The sequence below is a fragment of the Megalopta genalis genome, chromosome 1 (assembly GCF_051020955.1).
Source record: "Megalopta genalis isolate 19385.01 chromosome 1, iyMegGena1_principal, whole genome shotgun sequence".
In the NCBI taxonomy this organism is placed as follows: domain Eukaryota; kingdom Metazoa; phylum Arthropoda; class Insecta; order Hymenoptera; family Halictidae; genus Megalopta; species Megalopta genalis.
The window spans coordinates 3130849-3154227 of NC_135013.1; the positions used below are offsets into that span (position 1 = coordinate 3130849).

The 23379-nt window shown below is 40.6% G+C and overlaps 1 protein-coding gene and 1 long non-coding RNA gene across 3 annotated transcripts in view; one reads left to right on the forward strand and one right to left on the reverse strand.

Moving 5' to 3' along the window:
• LOC117223620 (dipeptidase 1) overlaps positions 1 to 23379 on the reverse strand; it is a 296833-nt gene that overhangs the window by 139008 nt on the left and 134446 nt on the right. The gene's annotated exons all lie outside the window — the stretch shown is intronic.
• LOC117223623 (uncharacterized) lies at positions 5397 to 17365 on the forward strand. The gene is made up of 3 exons (XR_013032725.1): positions 5397 to 5681; positions 13742 to 13853; positions 16478 to 17365. It is a non-coding gene; the product is annotated as an uncharacterized LOC117223623 (long non-coding RNA).

The window sequence follows — 23379 nt, forward strand, 5'->3', positions numbered from 1 at the left end:
TCATTTGAAGCAACTTTTTCCTTTACGAAAATTCTCTGCGCAGCTTCTTTTACGAGTTATTCATGAAAAGATATTGACCAATGAGAGGCGAGCTCTAGGCGGCGCGAGGCGGCCGAGCCAACGAGCGCGCGAAGCCCGGTTCCGCTGATTGGCTCGGCCGCCTGGCGCCAGCCGTGCTCGCCTCTCATTGGTCACTGTTTTTCGCTGATAACTCGTAAACGAAGCCGCGGAGAAAATTTTTGTAAAGGAAAAAGTTGCTGCAAATGATCTCAGCAATCTCTTGTTTCCCGATTGAGCGCGACATTTGGGACACCCTGTATAGTGGACAGTATTGCGCCGCACTGTATTATGCTGGAAGTGCTGACGACAGACATCGGTCTGTCACAGTGACGCGCCGGATGTCATGACTCAACTGTGAATTTCATGCGTCTCTCGCGAACAGCATTGTCCAAAACAAGCTAATGTTGCCATTCTGTGGACACTACGATGAGTCCTGCCATCGAGGAATTCCATTTAATGTCACAAAGGTAAACGAATCCATGAAAGTATAGTATATATATATAATATAATATATACATACAGTATTATATCCACACACACACACACACATACTAGTATAAATATAATATATGTATAATATCTGCAAACCCAATTATGGGAAACTCCAGAAGTTTATAAATTTTTAATGCTTTATTTTCTCTAGATAAATCCGGGAACAACGTTTTGATAGTTAGCTGTGTAATCGGTCAACCGTTCTCGACGAGCGTAAACTCCACGAAAACAGGAAATGTTACCATTCCTTCGCGACGAGTGTGCTCGTGAGAAACAGCTAACTGGCTGAAAGAGTTTGTCAAACGTTAGTCACGGATTTATTCGCAGAGAGTAATGCACCGCGAATTTGCAAGATTCTGAAAGTTTTCCGTAATTGGATTCGCAAATATTTGTACAAGTGGTCATTTTTAAGGATTCGTTTTTACTTGTGACATTTAATTGAATTTCTCTAACTGGTTAAAAAGGACGTACGTATACTTGATATTCTTTATTAAATTGTATATTTTTTATGAGAGCATTGTATTTGAACGAAATATATGAGGACATATACAGACATATATAATTACATGTACAATTACATGTACAATTACATGAGTAATGTATAATTACATGTACAATTACATGTTCAATTATATGTGTAATGTACAATTACATGTACAATTACATGTTCAATTACATGTGTAATGTACAATTACATGTTCAATTATATCTGCAATTACATGTGTAATGTACAATTACATGTGTAATGTATAATTACATGTACGATTACATGTGTAATGTATAATTACATGCATAATTTTTAACTACAAGTATAATATAAAATTACATGTACTGTATAATTACAACTTACAGCCTTGTCAACGAGATTACAATCGCAAACTGGTTAAAAAGAAAAACAAATGCAGATAACAATAACTGAACAATGCTGTCGAAGAAGTGACGCAAATTAAACTAGGAAAATGTGAAATTATGTCAACATGCTATGCCATTCATTTTACAGGGTAACCTTAAATTTTCCAAGAAAGTTCCAAAGCATTTAAACATTTCGGATCTTGAAATTTTTATACTCGAAATATCGTCGAGCTGCTAAAACGGCCGGCTCGCTGCAAAAATGATCACGTATTCCATAATCTGTTTTCGTCGCATGGTTTACGCTGCTATGCCACGTCAGACACAATCCAATGAAACCCTATCAACGTGCCGGCACCAAGACACACGCCACGGCTTGGAGATGACAAATGCTCGCGTGTGTTCGACCTCTTTGCCAGCAATTTGTTATCCCCGCTTATTGCTCCGCCAGTGAACAGGTAACCAGACGACCTCTACACGTGTCAACTAAGCCAACTACTCCGCATTCCTGGTTCTTGCGTCACCGCAAAAATTTGCCCGGTTAACGACGGATACGTATCTGCTTCCACTACTCGCCGCGCCGCGGCGCGCCGCGACGCTCCATCCAGCCGGCACTTCCATACACACACACACACACACACACGGTTTTCCAACGGTAATTCGGTGACAGTCGAAATATTTCACTCTCGGGGAGTATGAACTGCGCCTTCATTAAGGATCGTAACACGCTCCATCAGCTCCGCTACGAAACAACGTTGTCTGAATTCGCCGCGTCATGAATTCGTTATTAAAATATTGCCGGCCGCGTCGCCGATGTTACCGCACATTTTAATCTTTACGGGCCGGTGTTTGGCATATTTGTTCGATATATTGTACGAATGCAATTTTATTCGAAGTATATTTTCGGAATATTACTTCAGTAAAAGATGATTCGAAGAAATTATTCGATATATTATTCATATAAAATTTGATTCGAAGAATTCATTCGATATACTATTCGAATAAAATTTTATTCGAAGAATTTATTTGATATATTATCCAAATAAAATTTGTTTCGAAGAATTCATTCGATATACTATTCGAATAAAATTTGATTCGAAGAATTTATTCGATATATTATCCGAATAAAATTGACTTCAAAGATTTTATTCGATATATTATCCGAATAAAATTGAATTCAAAGATATTATTCGATCTATTATCCGAATAAAATTGAATTCAAAGATATTATTCGATATATTATCCGAATAAAATGTTATTCGAAGAATTCATTCGAAATATTTCTCGACTACAATTTTAATCAAAAAATGCATTCGAAATGTTCGAATAACATTTGTTTCGAATAATGCCCGTCTCTGTTGCGGACACGTGAATAGCGACACAGGAAATCCATGCGCCCACTTGTGCATTTGTTTGGTTGGTTGAAACAATAGCGTGAGAGGTAAAATAATATCATATCACGTTTGATTGTAACAAATTGCGACTGCATTTCTGATGTTCCCCGCACATTTTCATTTCCATAGGTGGGTTCAGAGTGACGGCTGTTTAGTAAAGAGCAGCGTTTGCACGGTTAGCAGTAACGGCACAGCGCGGATGGAATAATATCGTATCGAATTCGACTGCAACGTTTCGCGACTGTATTAAATTCTTCCCAATATTCCTTCGATTTTTAAGCAAAAATGAACAATATTGGAAGAATATTATTCGAGCCTCGCGCCTCATTTTTATAGTCGTCGATTCTCAACAATTGTTAAATTGTTGATTTTCCAAATCCACGACCATTTTTATTTACAAGCTGAAGGAAAATTACTATATTATTTGTAAAATTTACTGTGCGGACATTTCCGAAAATTTGAATATTTATGGACCGCCTCTGGGTCCGCGTATATGATAATAATAATATAAAATGAAATAATCGCGTAATCCGTCACGGATGCCGGATCGACGTCCACGAAAAAATTTGATTTATCGCGGATCGCTTGTCGATTCATCTTCGCGCTAATTTCGGACACCTATCAATTCCGATTCGGTAGTCTTCCGCTTTTCAAACGCTGCACTCGACGAAGTTCGCAAACACAGACCGAAACTAGTCGACGCAGGCTTCTGCAAACAGATTAAATAAATATCGACAATCTGTAGCTGCGCATTATCGAACGTGCCAGCCGGTTACCAGCGTATATATTTCGAACTTCGATGAAATATTTCCGTTTATTCTAGCTTACGGTTTACGTTTGAAAAAGTATAACGTTAACCAACGCGACCGCGAGTCGTCGTTTCCGGCGGAAAAAGGCCGCGCGTTGGATCCGATTTCGCGTGGATTTTGCAAATCGTACGGGACGCGATTGCGTACCATTTGAATATCGGTCGCATCTCAATTACACTCGGCATGAAAATAATTAGCGATTTGGCGAGCACAAAGTTTCGAATTACTTAATTGAGTTACGACGGTGATTCGATTAGGGGGAACTCTGTCCACGCGTTAATCGGAAACGTTCCACGGTGCAACGACGGAGTCGCGTCTCCTCCGAGTTGGTGATCGCACTGTCACAATATTTCATTAGCTATCCAATCGGTATCCCGCGAGCACTGTCCCAACTTGCCGTTCAAACTTCCGCAAGCAAAATAAAAGAAGGACCCGGCTGTAATTACTCTTCCCGGAGCCGCCGGCCACGCTACACCGACCAATTAATTTTTTTTTTCCGCCAGCCTCGTATAATTATTTGATCCGTGCTTGGCCCCGCGAACTTTTATTTACCGCCGCGTTTAATCTTCCGGCTGGAAAAACTGACCAAGATGTCCGCGAGCCACCGCGGCCTCTGCCGTTGATGTTTGAATAATAACGAATCTCTCTTCCTTTTCCTCTACCTCTCTCTCTCTGGATCTCGTCTCTCTCTGGTAATCGTTTCTCTCTGGAAGTCGTCGCTCTCTCTCTCTCTCTCTCTCTCCCTCTATAGCTCGACTCTCTCTCTCTCTCTCTCTCTCTCTCTCTCTCTCCCTCTATAGCTCGACTCTCTCTCTCTCTCTCTCTCTCTGGAAGTCGTCGCACTCTCTCTCTCTCTCTCTCTCTCTCTCTCTGGAGCTCGTCTCTCTCCCGCTCTCTCTTTCTCTCTCTCTCTCTCTCTCTCTCTGGAATTCGACTTTCTCTCTCTGTCTGGAACTTGACACTCTCTCTCTCTCCCCCTCTCTCTCTGGAACTCGACTCGCTCTCTCTCTCTCTCCCTCTCTCTCTCTGGAAATCGTCGCGCTCTCTCTCTCTCTCTCTCTCTCTTTGGAAATCGTCTCCCTCTGAAAGTCGCCGCACTCTCTCTTTCTCTCTCTCTCTCTCTCTCTGGAAGCCGACGATCTCTCTCTCACTCAATTCTCTCTCTCCCTCTCTCTGTCTGGAACTCGACTCCCTCTATTTCTGGAAGTCTTCGCACTCTCCTTCGCTCTCTCTCTCTCTCTCTCTCCCTCTCTGTAAGTCGTCGCTCTCTCTCTCTCTCTCTCTCTCTCTCTGGAACTCGTCTCACTCTCTCTCTCTCTCTCTCTCTGGAACTCAAGTCTCTCTCTCTCACTCTCTTTCTCTCTCTAGAACTCGTCTCTCTCTCTCTCGATCTCGTCTCTCTCTCCTTCTCTCTCCTGAACTCGATTCACTCTCTCTCTCTCTCTCTCTCTCTCTCTCTCTCTGGAACTCAACGCTCTCTCGCACTCTCTCCCTCTCTCTAGAAATCGTCGCTCTCCCTCTCTCTCTCTTTCTCTCTCTCTGGATCTCGTCTCTCTCTCTCTCTCTCTCTCTCTCTGGATCTCGCCTCTCTCTCTCTCTCTCTCTCTCTCTCTGGAAATCGTTGCTTTCTCTCTCCCTCTCTCTCTCTCTCTCTCTCTCTCACTGTCTGCCTCTCATCTCTCTCTTTATCCCTTTCCCTCTACATCTCGCCTCTCTCTCACTCTCTCTCCTCGTTTCTCTCGGAATAGAATTAAATCTCATCCCGTCTCGGGCAAAGACTTTTGCGCCGGCACTCAGCTCGACCCGCTCGGCGAACCGTTCGTGACCAACGATCCCGTGAAATCATCGCGCGGAATCGGCGTAGGAAATTTCGTTCGGGGGAACTGCCATCGATCGCGAGCCCAGTCCCCAGCAGCACGGAAGATTTAGCCGGTCGTTGTTTTTGGCTCCTTCTATTTCCCGCTCCTCCATTTCCCGGGCATTCGTCTTCGGTGCCGAAGCCACGTTTGTTGTTCGTGAAAATAACACACAGAGCGCGGCAGAGCCGAGACGAACGGGACAACCGGGACGGAATAAGGTGAGTCAGTGAAATCGAATTCCAGAACAAACTTCCTTTTTCGGCTCGACTCGCTTTAAATTGTCCCCCCGGCGACCCACCTCCCGAGCAATTTTTGCCCGGCGAAACCCACCTTTGAAGCTACGGGCAAACCTTATTGCCCCGATTAATCGACCGTGGTCTCGGGCAACTTCCGGGTCGTTCCGGCGAATGTTAAACAACGCGGACGGATTTTATTTACGGTGCTCTGGTCGGTGTACGCGAATCTAACTATTTATCTGCCGATAAGATTTCGGATTTGCAGGTTTTATGCGTTTATGACAGAATAGATGGATTAAAATAATTAAAGTGTGTCGATGTACAGTAAATTCTCCGCAGAATACCAAATTTCGGGTTACTGTGAATTTCCCTGTGAGAGCTAGTGCTACGCCTATGTGATTTATTGCAGAATGCCAAATTTCGGGTTGCTGTGATCTTCCCTGTGAGAGTTAAGGCTACGCCTATGTGATTTATCGCAGAATGCCAAATTTCGGGTTGCTGTGATCTTTCCTGTGAGAGCTAGTGCTACGCCTATGTGATTTATTGCTACGGCAATGCTACCTCAGATAAGTAAACCGCGTAGCTACAATGTTCGCGAGCAATCGCGACGACCGTTGATCGTCGAATCGTGTCATGTGACCTCTGAATTGCCTTTGAATCGAGGCACGTGGCCTCCGAATTGCTTTCGAATCGTGGCATATCGCCTCCGAATTTCCGGTGAACAAGATTGGTGTTCAAGATTGTTTGCGTGTTGTGTGCGATGTTTAGGTGTTCAAGATTGGACGAGATAACTGCGAGTCGCGGCTGTCTTGCGACGCGAAATTCAAGACAATTCGTAAACACTGCCGTACGCCGTGAAGGGGCAGAGAGACGGCCATCTTTGAGCGAGCGACGAAGGTAACCAAAACCGCTGAGTCATCCTCGTTGCCCGGTGCCGAGCGGTGATTGGCGCTCGCTCGGAGATCGGCGGCTATCTCTCCCTCTCTCTCGCTCCCGCAGCGTAATCGTAGACAACATATGCAGATGTGCGACGGTCATCTGCGTTATTCCGTGTCAAGTCCTAAGTTGTTCTCTCGTGACTGTCTCTAATAACGAACGTCAAGCTATACTAGTTAATTAGTTAATTGCGCTCGTACCGAGATTCTCTACCGATCCTCACGCGAATTAGTGTACTTCGCTGTTCGTGTTAGCAGCACTACTGTGCTTGAATCAATTATAAACCGGATACTTATGCCGTAAGAGATTCAAAGGAGTGTAAATATTACTTATGTACTTATTGAAGGTATTTTCGTCCGTTACGCGCGTGATTATATTACAGAAAATACACGCTTCTGTTTCCTAACCTTCTTAAACAGCCCAGCTTCCTAACCTCCTTTACACAAAAATGGACAATTTGGGAAGAGGATTGTCAATAACAATAAAAACGAGCCGTCCGAATAATCGTACCTTCTTGTCCCAAATTGTCCATTTTTATTTCCAAGCTGAGGGACAATTAGGGAGAATTAACTGTATCTGGTAACCGATTCTCGCAATCTAACCAACAAATTTTGATTTCGCCTCAAAATTCACACTCTAGTAATGACTAGATCGATAATAATCGTACCTCCTTTCTCTAAATTGTCCATTTTTTTCCAAGCTGAGAGTCAATTAGGGAGAATTTACTGTATCTGGCAACTGACTCTCGCAATCTAACCAACAAATTTTGATTTCGCGTCAAAATTCAGACTCTAGTAATGACTAGATCGAGAATAATCGTGCCTCCTTTCTCCAAATTGTCCATTTTTGTTTCCAAGCTGAGGGACAATTAGCGAGAATTTACTGTATCTGGTAACCGACTCTCACAATCTAACCAACAAATTTTGATTTCGCGTCAAAATTCACACTCTAGTAATGACTAGATCGCATTCTACGCATTTCTAGCAAAAATGGACAAACAAAACGCGGAACTGTGAAGACGCAGGAAGAATTTACAAACACTGTTACATTACCGTGACTGTATTAACCCTTTGCACTTGAAGCTATTTTAACTGTAAATATAAAATCATTTTTCTCACTTATGGTATTTTTATTTTATATGATAAAATGCATTTTATGCACATGAAATTGACTCTTGGGATTGCACACAACGGTTACACTCTTAACAATTTTCTAAATCTAAACTTTGTTAATATAAAAATTGTCTTAGAACGCGATGTAACAAATTTTCCTGGTGTCTCTGAGTCACCACTCGAGTGCAAAGGGTTAACATCGCCAAAAGAAAAAACACATTTTCCCCTAACTTCTGTTCAATGTAATCGACGAGGGAAAATTTTAGATTCGCACCAAAACCCGCAGTCCGGTAACGAGCCGGTGTGAACGAAATCGAAAGTGACGGTATTGATCCCGATGTTGCTGGAACGGTGTGGGTGTCGTTGACACCTCGGTCGACGTTCCGGCCGGTGGTAGTGGAGACATCGGAAGTGGAATAAGTAAGCGAGAACGGATGATAGGGAGAAATGAGAAAGGATTGGGACACCTGCAAGTGTCCGTCGTCCCGGGGATGGCTCCTGACGTAATTTTAGTGCTGAATCAGCAACTGCCCGGGAGTGAGCGATTCGTGAAGTGGAAAGTCCATTAACCGACATCCTGTTGGCCCCCTTTTTTTTCTCTCCCGCCGGCTTCTCGCAGGCCATCTACAACCTCCATTACGATAATACAGAGTCCTTGTACTTTGGCCTAGCGACGGAAAAAGATTAGCCGTGACCCGGGGATAATATCGCGATGGAACGAATGCGGCGACCGATTTCACGCCCGGAGCACTGCCGAACTGTGCTAATATCGGAGATAACCGAGAACATTCGGAAACTCTTCGTGGAGCAGCTTCCAGCTAATATGCCTATTCGAGCCTTTCAACAGAAATTTGTTTATTAAACGCGTAGCGAGATTTTCGTACTTGTAATTTAGTCAACTAGTAAACGTAGTAATGAACGTGCTAATAATCAAACCAACTAATAAACGTATGACTAATGTAATGAACTAATAAATGTATGAATAATCTAATGAACTAATAAACGTACTAATAAACGTAATAATAATCTAATGAACTAATAAACGTATGAATAATCTAATTAACTAATAAACATATTAATAAATGTAATAATAATCTAATGAACTAATAAATGTACTAATAATCTAATCAACTAATAAACGTACTAATGATCTAATCAAATAATAAACGTATTAATAATCTAATTAACTAATAAACGTGCTAATAATATAATCAACTAATAAACGTATGAATAATCTAATTAACTAATCAACATATTAATAAACGTAATAATAATCTAATGAACTAATAAATGTACTAATAATCTAATCAATTAATAAAGGTACTAATAATCTAATCAACGAATAAACGTACTAATAATTAAATCAACTAATAAAGGTAATAATAATCTAATTAATTAATAAACATACTAATAAACGTAATAATAATCTAATGTACTAATAAACGTCCTAATAACCTAATCAACTAATAAACGTACTAATAATCTAATCAACTAATAAACGTGCTAATAATCTAATCAACTAATAAACGTCCTAATAACCTAATCAGCCAATAACCGAGCTATTAATAATAGCACGTAATTATTTAATTATCTGTGTGTATAAATTGTATTCGTATTCACAGTAATAAATATCATCGTTTACGCTAGAATTACAATTTCATATGAAGTTGTCCACAACGACATTTCTTCTCGTTACCTGAGAATTATTTTAATTATCAGTGAAGAACAGAATTTCGTTTTCACGAAAACGTAACTTGGAACGTCGTCGAATACGACGTTGAAACGCGACGAGAAGTTTCACCGATGTTTTTTTACGTTCTACGAAGAATTAACGAAAAATCGTGGTCATTCGAACGGTTCGCTCGAGGCTCTCCCCTTGTGAACAGTTAATGGAAGGCCGGGGAAAAATGTGGCCGAGGGCCGGTAGAACGAGGGTGAGAATGGCGCAAATGTGATTCCCGTCCGTTGAAAAATCGACGAACCGGAAGCTGAACTCTCTGGTACAACCTGTGTGTCCGTCGCCGTTCGCCGGTCGAGAGTAAAAGGTCGCGGGGAGCACTGTCCTTGAATCGGAGCCCCGGAACAGTCCGAAACGCGAGAGGATCTACAGGGTGTCCCAAAAATGTCTCGCGATCCGGAAACGGTGGATTCATTAGGTTATTCGAAGTAACTTTTTCCTTAGCGAAAATGCAAACCGCGGCTTCGTTTACGAGTTATTAATGAAAAACGCCAACCAATAAGAAGCGAGCTCTGCTGACGCGAGGCGGCCGAGTCAACGAGCGCGCGAAGCCCAGCTCCGCTCATTGGCCCGGCCGTCATTTCCGGATTACGTGACATTTTTGAGACACCCTGTATGTCGTCGGTCCTTCCTGTGGCAGCGATCGATGCCAACGTCCGGTCCGCAGCCTCGATTAATCGAGACAAGTTACTCACTGTCTTGATATGTCAGACGCGTTTAATCGCCGCCGAGCGAGAGACTTTGTTTGTCCGCCGGTGCGCATTCGATGAATCTTCCCGTCCGGTCGCGTCGCGTCGGGTCGCGTCGGGTCGTATCGGGTCGCGTCGGTTCTAAGCGCTCCCATAATTCATACTCGTCGCATCGGAATGCGACAGCGCGGCACCGCGGTAAATTTTCACTCGGGAATTCATTCTCGATGGTGCGATCTTTTCTGTATCCAATTCTCCGACCGATACGACGCTAGGTTTGCAGTCGGTTTTTACGTCGTAAATTTCAAAAAGGTTCGGATTGTTTAATTTACGACTGTTACTCTTGCGAGGCTACATTAACCGGTGTTCGGGATTTTTATTTATCGAGGCGAGGTTCGGCCGAACATTATCCAATCAAAGATACGCATCTAAGCGACCAGCATTTTTTTTAATGAAAAAAGAACTTGTTCTCGCAGGTTTTTATATCCCAATCTGTGGAAACGTGAATACCGACCAACTTTTGATGTAAACATTTTCTTGTAAGTTCGATATTTTTCCAGATATTTTGTTTCGTCTATTAACTCGCTCGAAGCCATTTTAATTCTGAATCAACAAATCATTTCTTTTGATCTATACAGTATTTCTGTTTCGTACGACTTGTTGCATTTTGTGCATACGAAATTGAGCCTTGTGACTGGACAATTACACTTTTAACAGTTTTATTTTTAGATATAAACAGGTTGGACAGTGTAAACATTATTCTGATACACCATATAACAATTTTTACCTCAGAGTCGCCACTCGATTGCAAAGTATTAAAATGACAAGGTTACCTACTTCCGGAAGGTATTCTATTTCATTTAAGAACATCGTGTTACAAAAATATGTTTGAAACAGAAGCTGTACATTTTTCACGTAGGATATGATTCCGAAAGAAAAAATATAGGTTACGATAAAAAAGAAAGACAACGTTATTTTCCGTACCTTGACATAACCTTGAAAACGTCCACGCATTGAAAAACTAGTAGCGCCATTTGACTCTCCGCTTGAAACACTAGAGGACATGTGTCGATTTGGTTATTTTTTAGTCACGTGTATTCGGGATTGTCCACACGGGACCGGTGAACAATCAAGGAGATCGCAGCCGATTTCGGCGCAATTTTATAATCGAGGTTCGGCCGACGACGGTTTGATTGGGAGGGACGGGCCTACCATCTCTGAGCGAACGCATTACTCGATTACTCCGAGCTCCTTGTTTTGCACAGGAGAACGTCTTTGGGCGATGTGGTCACGTGACGAGTGGCAGGCATCTCGCTCTCGCCCGTTCGGCCTCCCTTGCTCTCTTCGTTACGAACCGTGCGAGTGTCAACACGTGCCGTGTCATTCGAGCTGTTAAAGATGTTCACAAGTACCTTGTGCATTCGTTACTGCGATAGTATCTTTATTGTTATTTTTATTACGTTGTTCGTTATCATTATCGAATTGTTAAGTGTATCCTTATCTATTATACAAGCGAATTACAGCGTGCAAAACAGTTTACACAGATTTATTCTCAAGACGAGTGCGTTCAATCCTTCCTCGCGTCGTGCCGTTTCAAACAACGGGGAACTTATTCGACGCATTTCCTGCCTCGGACAAATGCTAAGTCGCTAGAAATTCGGACGAATATATTATTGTTGCTTTTCCAGAGAGAAAAACCTGTATTTCCGCGTCACGTTAATTGAAAGTCTTTAATATCATTATTATTATCATTTCTTTAGTATTTATGGGTAAAATACTCGTTGTTACAGTCACGCTGAAAATGCAATGGATTCGTAGTTGATTCGTAGCAAAATTTATCTTGAAACGTATTGGAATTATAATTAGTTACAGGAATGATATAATAATTTACACTGTTCACAACTTTCTGTTAATAATTCTATTAATCGTAGAAGGCGCAGAACATGTTTTCTCTTTATAATATATCTGCACTGACTAACACGATTCGACTCGATGAATCGAATACAAACGAAATTTCATTCAACGAATCAAAACGTATCTTGTGTGAAATAAACAGCTATTTGTCGAATTGATTTTTGTGTTCCAGCTGTCTCGTGAAATTCAACGAGACATCGAAGAATATTTATGACGAGCGGCGAATACTGTCGTCGACGTATTCACGTTGTGTAAAAAAAAAATCGCCGAGAAGCAGCTTAACTTGTACGCTCGCTTGTAATTCGAGCGCGCTAGACAGGCCAAACTGTGCACACTCGAGATAATTCGAGCGGCGTTGTATTTTATGCTGCTATAATTTTTCACACTCGAATATAATCGAGAATTGAAAATAACAATGTGAAAGCAAAGAAAGAAAATCGTTTTATTGATATTTATCATTGCAAGTTGTAATTGATATTTATCATTGCAAGTTATCATTGCAAGCTGTAACACTTATTTATTCAAGAATAAAATATAGTCTTTTTCCGTGGAATAAAAGCGTGGTATATCAAAATTCTTAAAAAATTGATCTTTTTTGGCCGGTTTAAAAAAAAAAAAACTGTGCGTTAAGGGGTTAATCCCAGGCGGGTTGTTGCTTGAGGCCGCCGAACCGATCGGGGGCCGGGTTAAGAACCGAAACACGGTTATCAAGTAATAATGAATGGTCACGGGCTGGCTGGCATGAATTATTCACGTACGTGCGCGTCGCGCGGCAGATAACTCTAAACTCGATTAAAGTTAACAGGCGATTTTACTCTGTGCGCGACGGCACAGCACGGCGGTGGGGCATCGCGCACCGTCGGACAAAAAGCTCGGGTCCGGTGAAAGCGGCCGCGGTGCGGTCGGTCATCGGAGGGGGAGGGGGTGGGGGAAAATTAGAATGAATTCGCTCCGCGCGATCGTTCGAGGTTTTATAGATCGGGATTGTTAAAGGGGTTCATAATGAAATTAGCATAATAATGGGCCCCGCATAATTTTCCAACGGAGCTGCGGGCCGACCAGCGCCGCCGATCAGTTTAACCCGCTCGCTGCAAGGGTCTCTCGCTCGCTGGCAAAGACCGGAGAGTCAAATTTCATAATACAACTGAAATTTCGAGGTAAATCGTCTATCGCCAATTTCAACGCGACGCCCCCGGATCGCGGAAATTAGCTGTGTGTTAATGGTACACGCTTTAACCCTTTCCTGTCGGATGGCGTTTCTCGAGGGAAGCGGCACGACTGATCACAATTACGGCACTGTCGGGACAACAAACTTTTATGGAGACACGATTTTATACAGAAGTCTTTTTAAACAGAGGAAGCGTATACAGGGTGTCTCGCTTGACTCGCCCGTTTATAAAATATCTCGCTTATTTTTCTATGATAAAATATATATTATTATATTATTGTATTATTATATTATTATATTATTATATTATTATATTACTATATTATTATATTATTATATTATTATATTATTATATTATTATATTATTGTATTATTGTATTATTGTATTATTATATTATTATATTATTATATTATTATATTATTATATTATTATATTATTGTATTATTGTATTATTGTATTATTATATATTATTATATTTCTTCAGATTTCAAGGGCATCGAAGCATTTTAAAATGGAACGATATCATTTTATTAGCGATGCAGGAAAGATAGAAATGATCGTGGAGCATGGCGAGGCTAAAAGTAACTCAATACAAGGTCAATATGTCATTTATTCTGTCACTATTTACATCGAGTGCCCTACTTTTATGCATTTTTCGTACTCGAGGTCACGCGAAGGTCATACTGTTACAGCTCGTTCGATTCGTCTCGACCTCGACTCTCATATAGCGATAATAAAAATATACGATTCCGTTTAATAAAACGTCGACGACCTTAAAATCTCGAAAAATATAACCTCGAACAAATTTCTCTGTCTGTCATAATACTTGAATGTCATAATACCTCTGAATCAACTAATGCTTTTTTCTGACATTTTCTCATATCATAAAAAAAACAAGCAACATATTTCAAAAGTTATACAGCGTTCGTATATTTAATTCGATTCAATTTAATAATTACGGGACACTGTCAACACAGCGATTTATTGAAATTAACCCTTTGCGCTTGATTGGCGACCCCGAGACACCGCTAAAAAATGTTTATGTCACATTGCAAAATAATTCTTACATCGAGAAAATTTAGATTTGAAAAATTGTTAAAAGTATAACTGTTGTATAAGTCGCAATACTAAATTTCACACGCATAAAATCCGCTCTGTCGTATAAAATAGAGACAGCGTAGGTCAGAAAAATCATTTTAGATTTACAGTTAAAATGGCTTCGAGTGCAAAGGGTTAATTTCTGTAAATTGAGTGCAGTTTCTATCAACAAGATATTCGAGCCGATTACGAACAACAACAAAATATAACCTGAGAGCTTTTACAATCCGGGAACACCCGTTTCAGTGCACGTTCGCAGAGCTTGTGAATCCGTCGGCGAATCTAGACACCGGCACGGCGATAGTACGGCACGCTTTCGCCGAGCTTTTCTCATTACTTCGCGAAGCACTCGTGGACTTTCGTCTTCGGATCTTTGTTAGATCCTCGGCGGGGTCGCGCGCGCGCGATACTCGTCTATACAGGGTGTCCCAAAAATGTCTCGCAATCCGAAAGTGGCGGGTTCCTCGGGTCATTCGAAGCAACTTTTTCCTTTACAAAAATTTTCTCCGAGGCACCGTTAACGAGTTATTAACGAAAAACAGTGACCAATGAGAGGCGAGCTCGGCTGGCGCGAGGCGACCGAGCCAATGAGAGGAACTGGGCTTCGCGCGCCGGTTGGCTGGGCCGTCTCGCGTCAGCCGTACTCGATTCTTATTGGACGCTGTTTTTCGTTAATAACTCGTTAACGGTGCCTCGGAGAGAATTTTCGTAAAGGAAGAAGTTGCTTCAAATGATCCGAGGAACCCGCCATTTCCGGATTGCGAGACATTTTTGGGACACCCTGTATGACGAGGATAAGAAGAGCTCGGCGCACGGCGCTCCGATGCCTGAATGCCATCGGCCCGCGAGCCGGATGCATGCTCGCTATCGATTTTGACATTCCTCGCGAGCAGCTGCGTGTATGCACGACAAGTTGAAATGAATCGGCGCGACGCGGAGTGGTGGGAGCGGCGGCGGTGTTGAAGCGTTTCTGGCTTGGGGGCCTCGTTGTGCGGCCTCGCGCGAACAACTTTCCGCCAGACGAGCTTGTTGTGCCGCCAAGATTTATGGGATCGGTTCTTGAGAGCTTTCGGATATACCGGTGGTAAATGTCCCGGCGATTGGACGACTAAGGAAAGAATTTCCGCCTATAACTCCGGTTATATCAGTGGACTCGCGGGTCTTTGTGCGTTTACGAGAAAATTGAGAGGATCGATCGCGAAACCGTAAACACATTTAGAGAATTTCGACGCGTTGCTGGATCGTGTTTGCTACCGATTGAAACGATTCGGAAGAACGAAGGATATATTTCCGTTGCTCCTGTCCGAATGAATTTTGCGTCTTTTATTTTATAATTTTGTATCGTTTTGGTTAACATTTTGTTACAATAAACCAATAAATAAAAGGCATCGCATAATAAGCTTAAGCATAATTTGTGTTATTTTTATAGTCCATTGGGAAAAATATTTTCCATAAAAATCCTAAAAAAGACTGCATATCATTATGTATTTTTCTTATGATTTTGATTTATTCTACGTTTAAACAAAACTGCTATAAATTATTGAAATGTGCAGATTCATTTCAATTAAACGCAACGCTTCTTATGTAATAATATTGTATAATATATTGGATATGCAATAATAATTTTGTAATAATATATTATAAAATATATTGTATTTTTGTATATATAAATATATATAATATGTATTTTGTATATTTAAATATATTTGTATTGTAATTTCAATTAAACGTAACGCTTCTTATGCAATAATATTGTATAATATATTGGATATGCAATAATAATTTTGTAATAATATATTACAAAATATATTGTATTTTTGTATATATAAATATATATATATAATATATATTTTATATATTTAAATATATTTGTATTATAATTTCAATTAAACGTAACGCTTCTTATGCAATAATATTGTATAATATATTGCACATGCAATAATATAATTTGTAATAATATTGTATAATATATTGCACATGCAATAATATAATTTGTAATAATATTGTATAATATATTGCACATGCAATAATATAATTTGTAATAATATTGTATAATATATTGTATATGTAATAATAATTTTTCGATAATATATTACAAAATATATTGTTAATAACCCCACAGGGGGTTTCATAGCTTATCAAATAAACAAAAAAGAAAGAAACGTACCCTTTCGAACGATCACGTGGGACAACGAGGAAGTCGACCGTGTACGAATAACGTGGACACTGAAATTACAAAGGTGGACCTAATCGAACGAAAACAGCGGGCCTCGAATAATGCGGCGAGATACCGAAGAACTCGTAACGCTTAACGGCATAACGACATTAATCCCCGAGATGAGACTGTATGCACAGTGATACTCTACCGTCCAAATGATAACGAAATTCCAAATCTCTCCGTACGCCGACTTCCGCTCTCGGAAACGCGCGCACGGAAACTCCTGGCTAAACCTATTCCGCTAGGAATGCGTTGCGCCTTGATGTTGCCCCACGTTTCTCTGCTCAAAGGGACCGCCGGCAACGCGAGGGCATTGTTTTAACACTGGCGAGAACTATCAAACGGGCAAAAATCATTTGTTTCGCGTTTCCGATCCGACATTCGCCGTCTACACGCTCTTTTCACAAAAAGCGGGAAAAAAGTGAGTTGCAAAAAAATGCAACATTAAAAAATAACGCATAATACATTCGCCAGTAATCAATTAAAACGTGTGGTTTCTTATTTACTACGATCTTTCTTTACCATTTGTTTATTTTGGACATGGTTGAAAATCATCCTAAATTTAAGTCATCGTTTATAACTATTCTGTTCTTTGAAGATAAATAATTTTTACAGAATTTAATTTATATTGGTATGTACTTGAATTATGTCACAGAACACATTTTTATCTCTCGCATTTTCCGAGTTATGTCCAATTGAATCCGTTGAATTTTCATGGAGAGGATGTTCAATTTAATTTAATTGAAAATTGTATTTTTTTTAAATTTGTCTATAAACTATTAAAACGCTGTATTTTTTGTTTTCGTTATTCTATCGCAACGAAAACCCAAATATATGTATTAGTAATACAGGGTGTCCCAAAAATGTCTTGCAATCTGGAAATGGCGGATTCCTCGGATTATTTGAAGCAACTTCTTCCTTTACAAAAATTCTCTCCGAGGCACCGTTAACGAGTTACAGTGACCAATAAGAATCGAGTACGGCTGGCGCGAGGCGGCCCAGCCAACTAGCGCGCGAAACCCAGTTCCGCTCATTGGCTCGGTCGCCTCTCGCCAGCTGATTGGTCACTGTTTTTCGTTAATAACTCGTGAATGGTGCCTCGGAGAAAATTTTTGTAAAGGAAAAAGTTGCTTCAAATGACCTGAGGAACCCGCAACTTTCGGATTGCCAGACATTTTTGGAACACTCTGTATAAAATGAAAAAGCTAGGCTTGAATATATAATTTTAGTTATAATTTTAGTTTTAGTTATATTATTTTAGCTAGAATATATAATTTTGGAACTTCGATTATCGACTTCTCTTTATTCAAATGTTTCGAACAAAAGTTGTGCATTTATTTTTACTTACAGTATCATTGCAAAACAAAAGATACAGTTCTGTGATAAAAAAGAAAGCAAGACGACCTTGAAATAACCTTAAAAACGCCCACGTATTTAAAAACTAGTAACGTCAGTCGACTACTCGCTCGAAATATAATACTACATGACATATGTCGGTTTTGCTTTTATTCTTTTTTTCTTTTTTTTGAATGACGCGTTTATTTTTCACAGAATCAATTTAAACGGGACACCCCGTATATCGAAAGTATAAAACGTCCAAGGAACGAACGAAACGATCGCCTAATTGCGTAAAAGAGAAGTAAGAATGTTGGCCTCGCAGACACAGACACACAGACATACACAGACACATAGACAAAGTCACCGTTTCGCGCGTCGTCCCGCGGGACAGTTGCCAGACAAACGAATCGTCCGCAGCGGAGCCTGTTCCCTTGTTAATGGTGACAGAATCGCAAGAACAACTGTAAAATGCGGCAGCGTCGTATCTACGCACCGTTGCCGTATTTCTCTCCCGTCGATTATCTTCTATCGTATTTCTTACGGCCGGCTGTCGCCGCGTGCAGCTCTGTCCGTGAAACAACCGCGAGAAATATTATCGACCATTCGTTCCGTCGAACCTCGTAAACGTTGTACGGAAAAAGCGTATCATGAATCTGCCGGATCAGACCTGCCGGAAGTTCAGGAAAAAAATTGGACAGAAACACGGGAAAACCCTTCCATTTTCCGTCCCGTTTCATCCCTTGGACCTTCGTTGTTGATAGTAAAACGTAATGCCGTTTTTTAATCTCTAATCTACGATTTATAATTATAGCACTGTTGCGAATTTCAATTATTCCCGCTTCGCATCATTTTATTTATAACAACAGTAAACTTGAAATGGTAATACAGTAAAATGATTCCTGAGGTCATTTAAAGCAACTTTTTCCTTTGCGAAAATGTTGTGCGAGACTTCGTTTACGAGTTATTAACGAAAAACGCTGGCCAATCGGAGAGCGAGTGCGGCCGGTGCTTGGCGCTGACGCTAGGCGGCCGAGCCAATAAGTGGGGAGATCAGCTGGCCGCGGGGCGGCCGTCTAACGTCACTGTTTTTCGTTAATAACTCGTAAACGAAGTCTCGTACGACATTTTCGCTAAGGAAAAAGTTGCTTCAAATGATCTCAAGAATCACTCCTTCCAGGTATTAACATAATTATAATACATCCTGCATTTATTTTCTATTATATTTTCAGGGGTTGTCCATCGCGGAGCAGTTTTATATTACAGCGACTTAATTTGGACAAATCGCCTGTAACAATACGTTGTTACAATACCAGACTGCAATTATTTATTTTATAATTTTATTGTTTATTATTATTACGATATCAGAATGTCAAGGTTATGACATTATGGAGCTGCAATTATGTCATAATGTATTATTATGTAATTTGGACAAGTTGCCTGTAGCAATACGTTGTTACAATACCAGACTGCAATTATTTATTTTATAATTTTATTGTTTATTATTATTACGATGTCAGAATGTCAAAGTTATGTCGAGGTGTCATTTCAAAAATCTTAGAAAGTAGTTTCTTTTTACTTTAAAAGAGCCACCCCTCTGCGCCAGGAATTGCGAACGACGCGGCAACAAGGGCGACCGGTTTCAGATAAGAAACGCGCGGGGCGAAACTTCTGTAAAGTTAAGAACGGGGAAAATAGGGGCGGGGCACCGACGGTTTTAATGACCGTTGCAATATTCACCGAACGAATGGGTCGACGGCGTTTTCAGGGTCGTCGCCAGACGGACCCCGCGATCGTACCGCCCCTATCTCGTTGCCCCTCGAAACGTCGAGTCAAGGGTGGAAAAGTTCTTCCGGGATCTTCGAATGCCGGCGGAAGTTCTGTTGCGATAGGTAAGTACCATAACAAAAAATGGCAGAAGTAAAGTATGATTTGTGAGAAAAAATAATACGCATATACAGAGTGAGCCACAAATTTTTGCAGATCGCAAAAATCCACGATTTTTCAGCCCCTTCCGATGGTCTGACAGAAAAATGTTTCTCATCAATGTTAATTAGTATTTAACCGACAAGAAATTGCAATTGTTTAAACTTGAAAACAAATTGATTTTCGATAAAAAAGCAAGGTCACCGTTATATCTTCAATGAAAGTAGGTAATTTTGATTTCATAGTATTGTAGGCGACGTCGAGACGAATTCAATGATATGCTGCACGACGACCTTCGGATGATATTGAAAGAAAAATATCCAAATTACCTAGTATCATTTAAAAATATAACGGTAACCTTGTTTTTTTATCGAAATTAATTTGTTTTAATATTTATATAATTGCTATTTCTTGTCGGCTAAATACCAATTAACTTTAATAAAGAACATTTGTTTGCCTGAAAAATCGTGGGGAGTAATTTGTGACTCACCCTGTATATGTACAATATATTAAGGTTAACCATAGTAAAAACTTGAAAAAATAAAGTATGATTTATAAGAGAAAATAATACATATACATATATCATATATCGTTATTAGTGTACTTTAACTTATTCGAAGCTTTAAATTAAAATTTCATTATTTAAGTTGAACATTAGTTCGAAAAAATTACGTTAGCCAAGATAGCGGTTGAAACACTGTTTTAACCCTTTGCGGACGAGTGTCGGCTAATAGCCGCCCAAGTCTTTTTACCGTTGCGGACGAGTGTCGGTAAACAGCCGCCCAAGTCTTTTTACCGTTTTTTCTTTTTTATTAATTTATTAACACTATGTCATCCGATAGCACCACGCTGGTGCCATGCAAAAACTATCTGTTGTATGCCGGTGGTAGCACTTTAGTGCCATTTTATAAAACTGAAATAACATTTGAACTATATTTCTTGGGTGTTAAAAGGCAGCGAACTAACTATAGCATCGTGCTTATTTAACTAAGAATTAAGTACGAAAATTCTCGGATGACTTATCTTAATTTTAGGAATTTATATTACCGCCACCTTTGAAATTTTTACTAAAATCTAAAATTTCCAAGCTATTATGCCGGCGTCAAACAAAAGAATCGTATCTAAGATCTGCGGACGGCATAGCGTTAATTATTAATATAAATTTATTAATTTAACCGTAGGTTCAGAATGAATTTCAGTTCGACGAGTCAGTCTTTCTGTGTCACTACCAGAGAAACCAGCAAAGTTTTCCACATATTTATAATCTTACAATAATATAATTATATCTTATAACATTTTTATTTTATATCCAATACCTGTCGTCTACAGCGACGCAATACCCGTCGAGCGGCTTCGTCCGGAAAGGATTAAAATCGCGCGCTAGAGTGGTAACCCCCTGGGTAGAATGTAACCATGTAACACACTCTTTCTCCCTCTCTGATTGTCGATCTGTCTATCTTCCAGGTCTTTATTCAGCGTGCGACGCGGATAATTTTTGTCGCCGCGGAGACACGTAATATCTCATAGTTGTCGGCGATAAATAGAGGGACGGGAGAGGGGCAGACGTTCTTCGAGTAATGCGGACGAAATTGAAGGTGGCCTATAACTCAAGCGAACGCGCACTCCTCGCCGAGGCGAGCTGCGCCGAGCCGAGCTGCGCCGAGTGGAGCCGAGTCGAGTCGAGTCGTGCCGAGCCGAGCCGAGCCGAGCCGCGCCGCGCGCCGTGATGTAAAGTGCTTTTAAACGCGGCCCTCCGCTCCGCTCCGATGAAAAATATCACGCCCGGCGATGATAGAGATCTAGTGTCTCATGACAGAACGGGAACGATCTGACGGGGGTATCGGTCTGACGGCCGTCCTCCGGAATGTCCCGCCATTTTCTGTTACAGTACAGACTCTCTTATCCGAAGCTCTATTTTTTAAATATCCTGATACCGAAATATTCTATTATCTAATAATTTCTATAATTTAAAATATTAGATAATGGAACGTTTAGACACCGGAATATTGTAAAAATAAATGTTCGAATAAGGGAGTACTACTGTGTAGCGCCGTGCTTTTACGACGCCTTTTTGACGCGCGGGGATCGAACGTCAACCCTACCGGGGTTGTAAGGCCCGGGCTTCACTTGTTTGAAGACGCGTCGGTTTTTAATGGTTATCGGTCCGATTGACCGATTTCGAATGAATGAGCGATTGAGTTCCCGAGTCGAATGAGTCTCCGGTTGCGACGAGTGAGTCTCCGAACGATTGAGACTGTTTGACGCACGAGTGAGACTCCGGATCGAGAATATATGTTTTTGAAGGCGACTGTAAGAATAATAATACTAATAACTGACTCGCCTCGACTGCTCGCGTTTTTTATACCTTTCTCCCCACTTGAGATTCTTGAAGGAACCTCCACCTCCATACCTGGACGCACTGATTGATTTTCTCGAAAATTACGATTTCCCAATCAGCGTCCTCCAAACGTTTCGTCACCACCCTCTCGTACCGTCCTGCACGGGCCTTGTCTTGAAGAGGGGTGCGACACGTAATTGCGTGGTCGGGGAGGACCTCTGGGCCTTGAGATGTCATCCCCGCGACGGTTGGGACTAACTTTCCCAAGACGCGTTCAAAAATCTCAAGTGTTATTGCAGGGATCTTTTTCGGGCCTTTTGGATTTACGACACGTCGCGATCATTAGAAAAGACGGGGACACTGCCCGGATGTTCGGCAGCTGCAAAAAAGGTCTCTGTCTCCTCAGATGACCCACGCTTGTCCGTGCCATAAACCCTTCGCGAGAGAGAGGTCTGCGGGAGGTCCTACGTGACGGAACATACTGTGTTAATATAATTTTCTTTTTTGGCTATAAATTTCTTTTCTTGCTAACTTTAATTTCGCTGGTATGCCAACATTTTTATAATATATCTAAATAATACAGTGATTAGATAATAGAATATTTCCAAAAGAAATGTTTGTATAAGGGAGTACTACTGTGTTAATATAATTTTCTTTTTTGGCTATAAATTTCTTTTCTTGCTAACTTTAATTTCGCTGGTATGCTAACATTTTTATAATATATCTAAATAATACAGTGATTAGATAATAGAATATTTCCAAAATAAATGTTCGTATAAAAAGGAGTTCCTACTGTTCTAATATAATTTATGAACCTATTATTTTTCACTACTAACATTAATTTCGCTGATACGCCAACATTTTTATAATATATCTAAATAATACAATGATTAGATAATAGAACATATGGATACCGGAACATTGCCGAAATAAATGTTCTCGGAATAAATTGGTTACACGTTCGAATTCTCAAACTACGTGACGCAGAAAAATATTATGATTCGCGTACGAAACGTATTTACGAAAGGGCAGCATATCGATGCTCGATAATAAGCGTAAAAAGCGAGCCAAGCGTGTGTCCAACGAAACGACAACGGCCTCGATTTAACAGCCTTGATGACCGATGAAATAGATAACATCGAAGACTAAGAAACGAGGCTCGCAGTTCGAACATTTTCTAATCTGATTCCGAAGTACGTAGACGCGT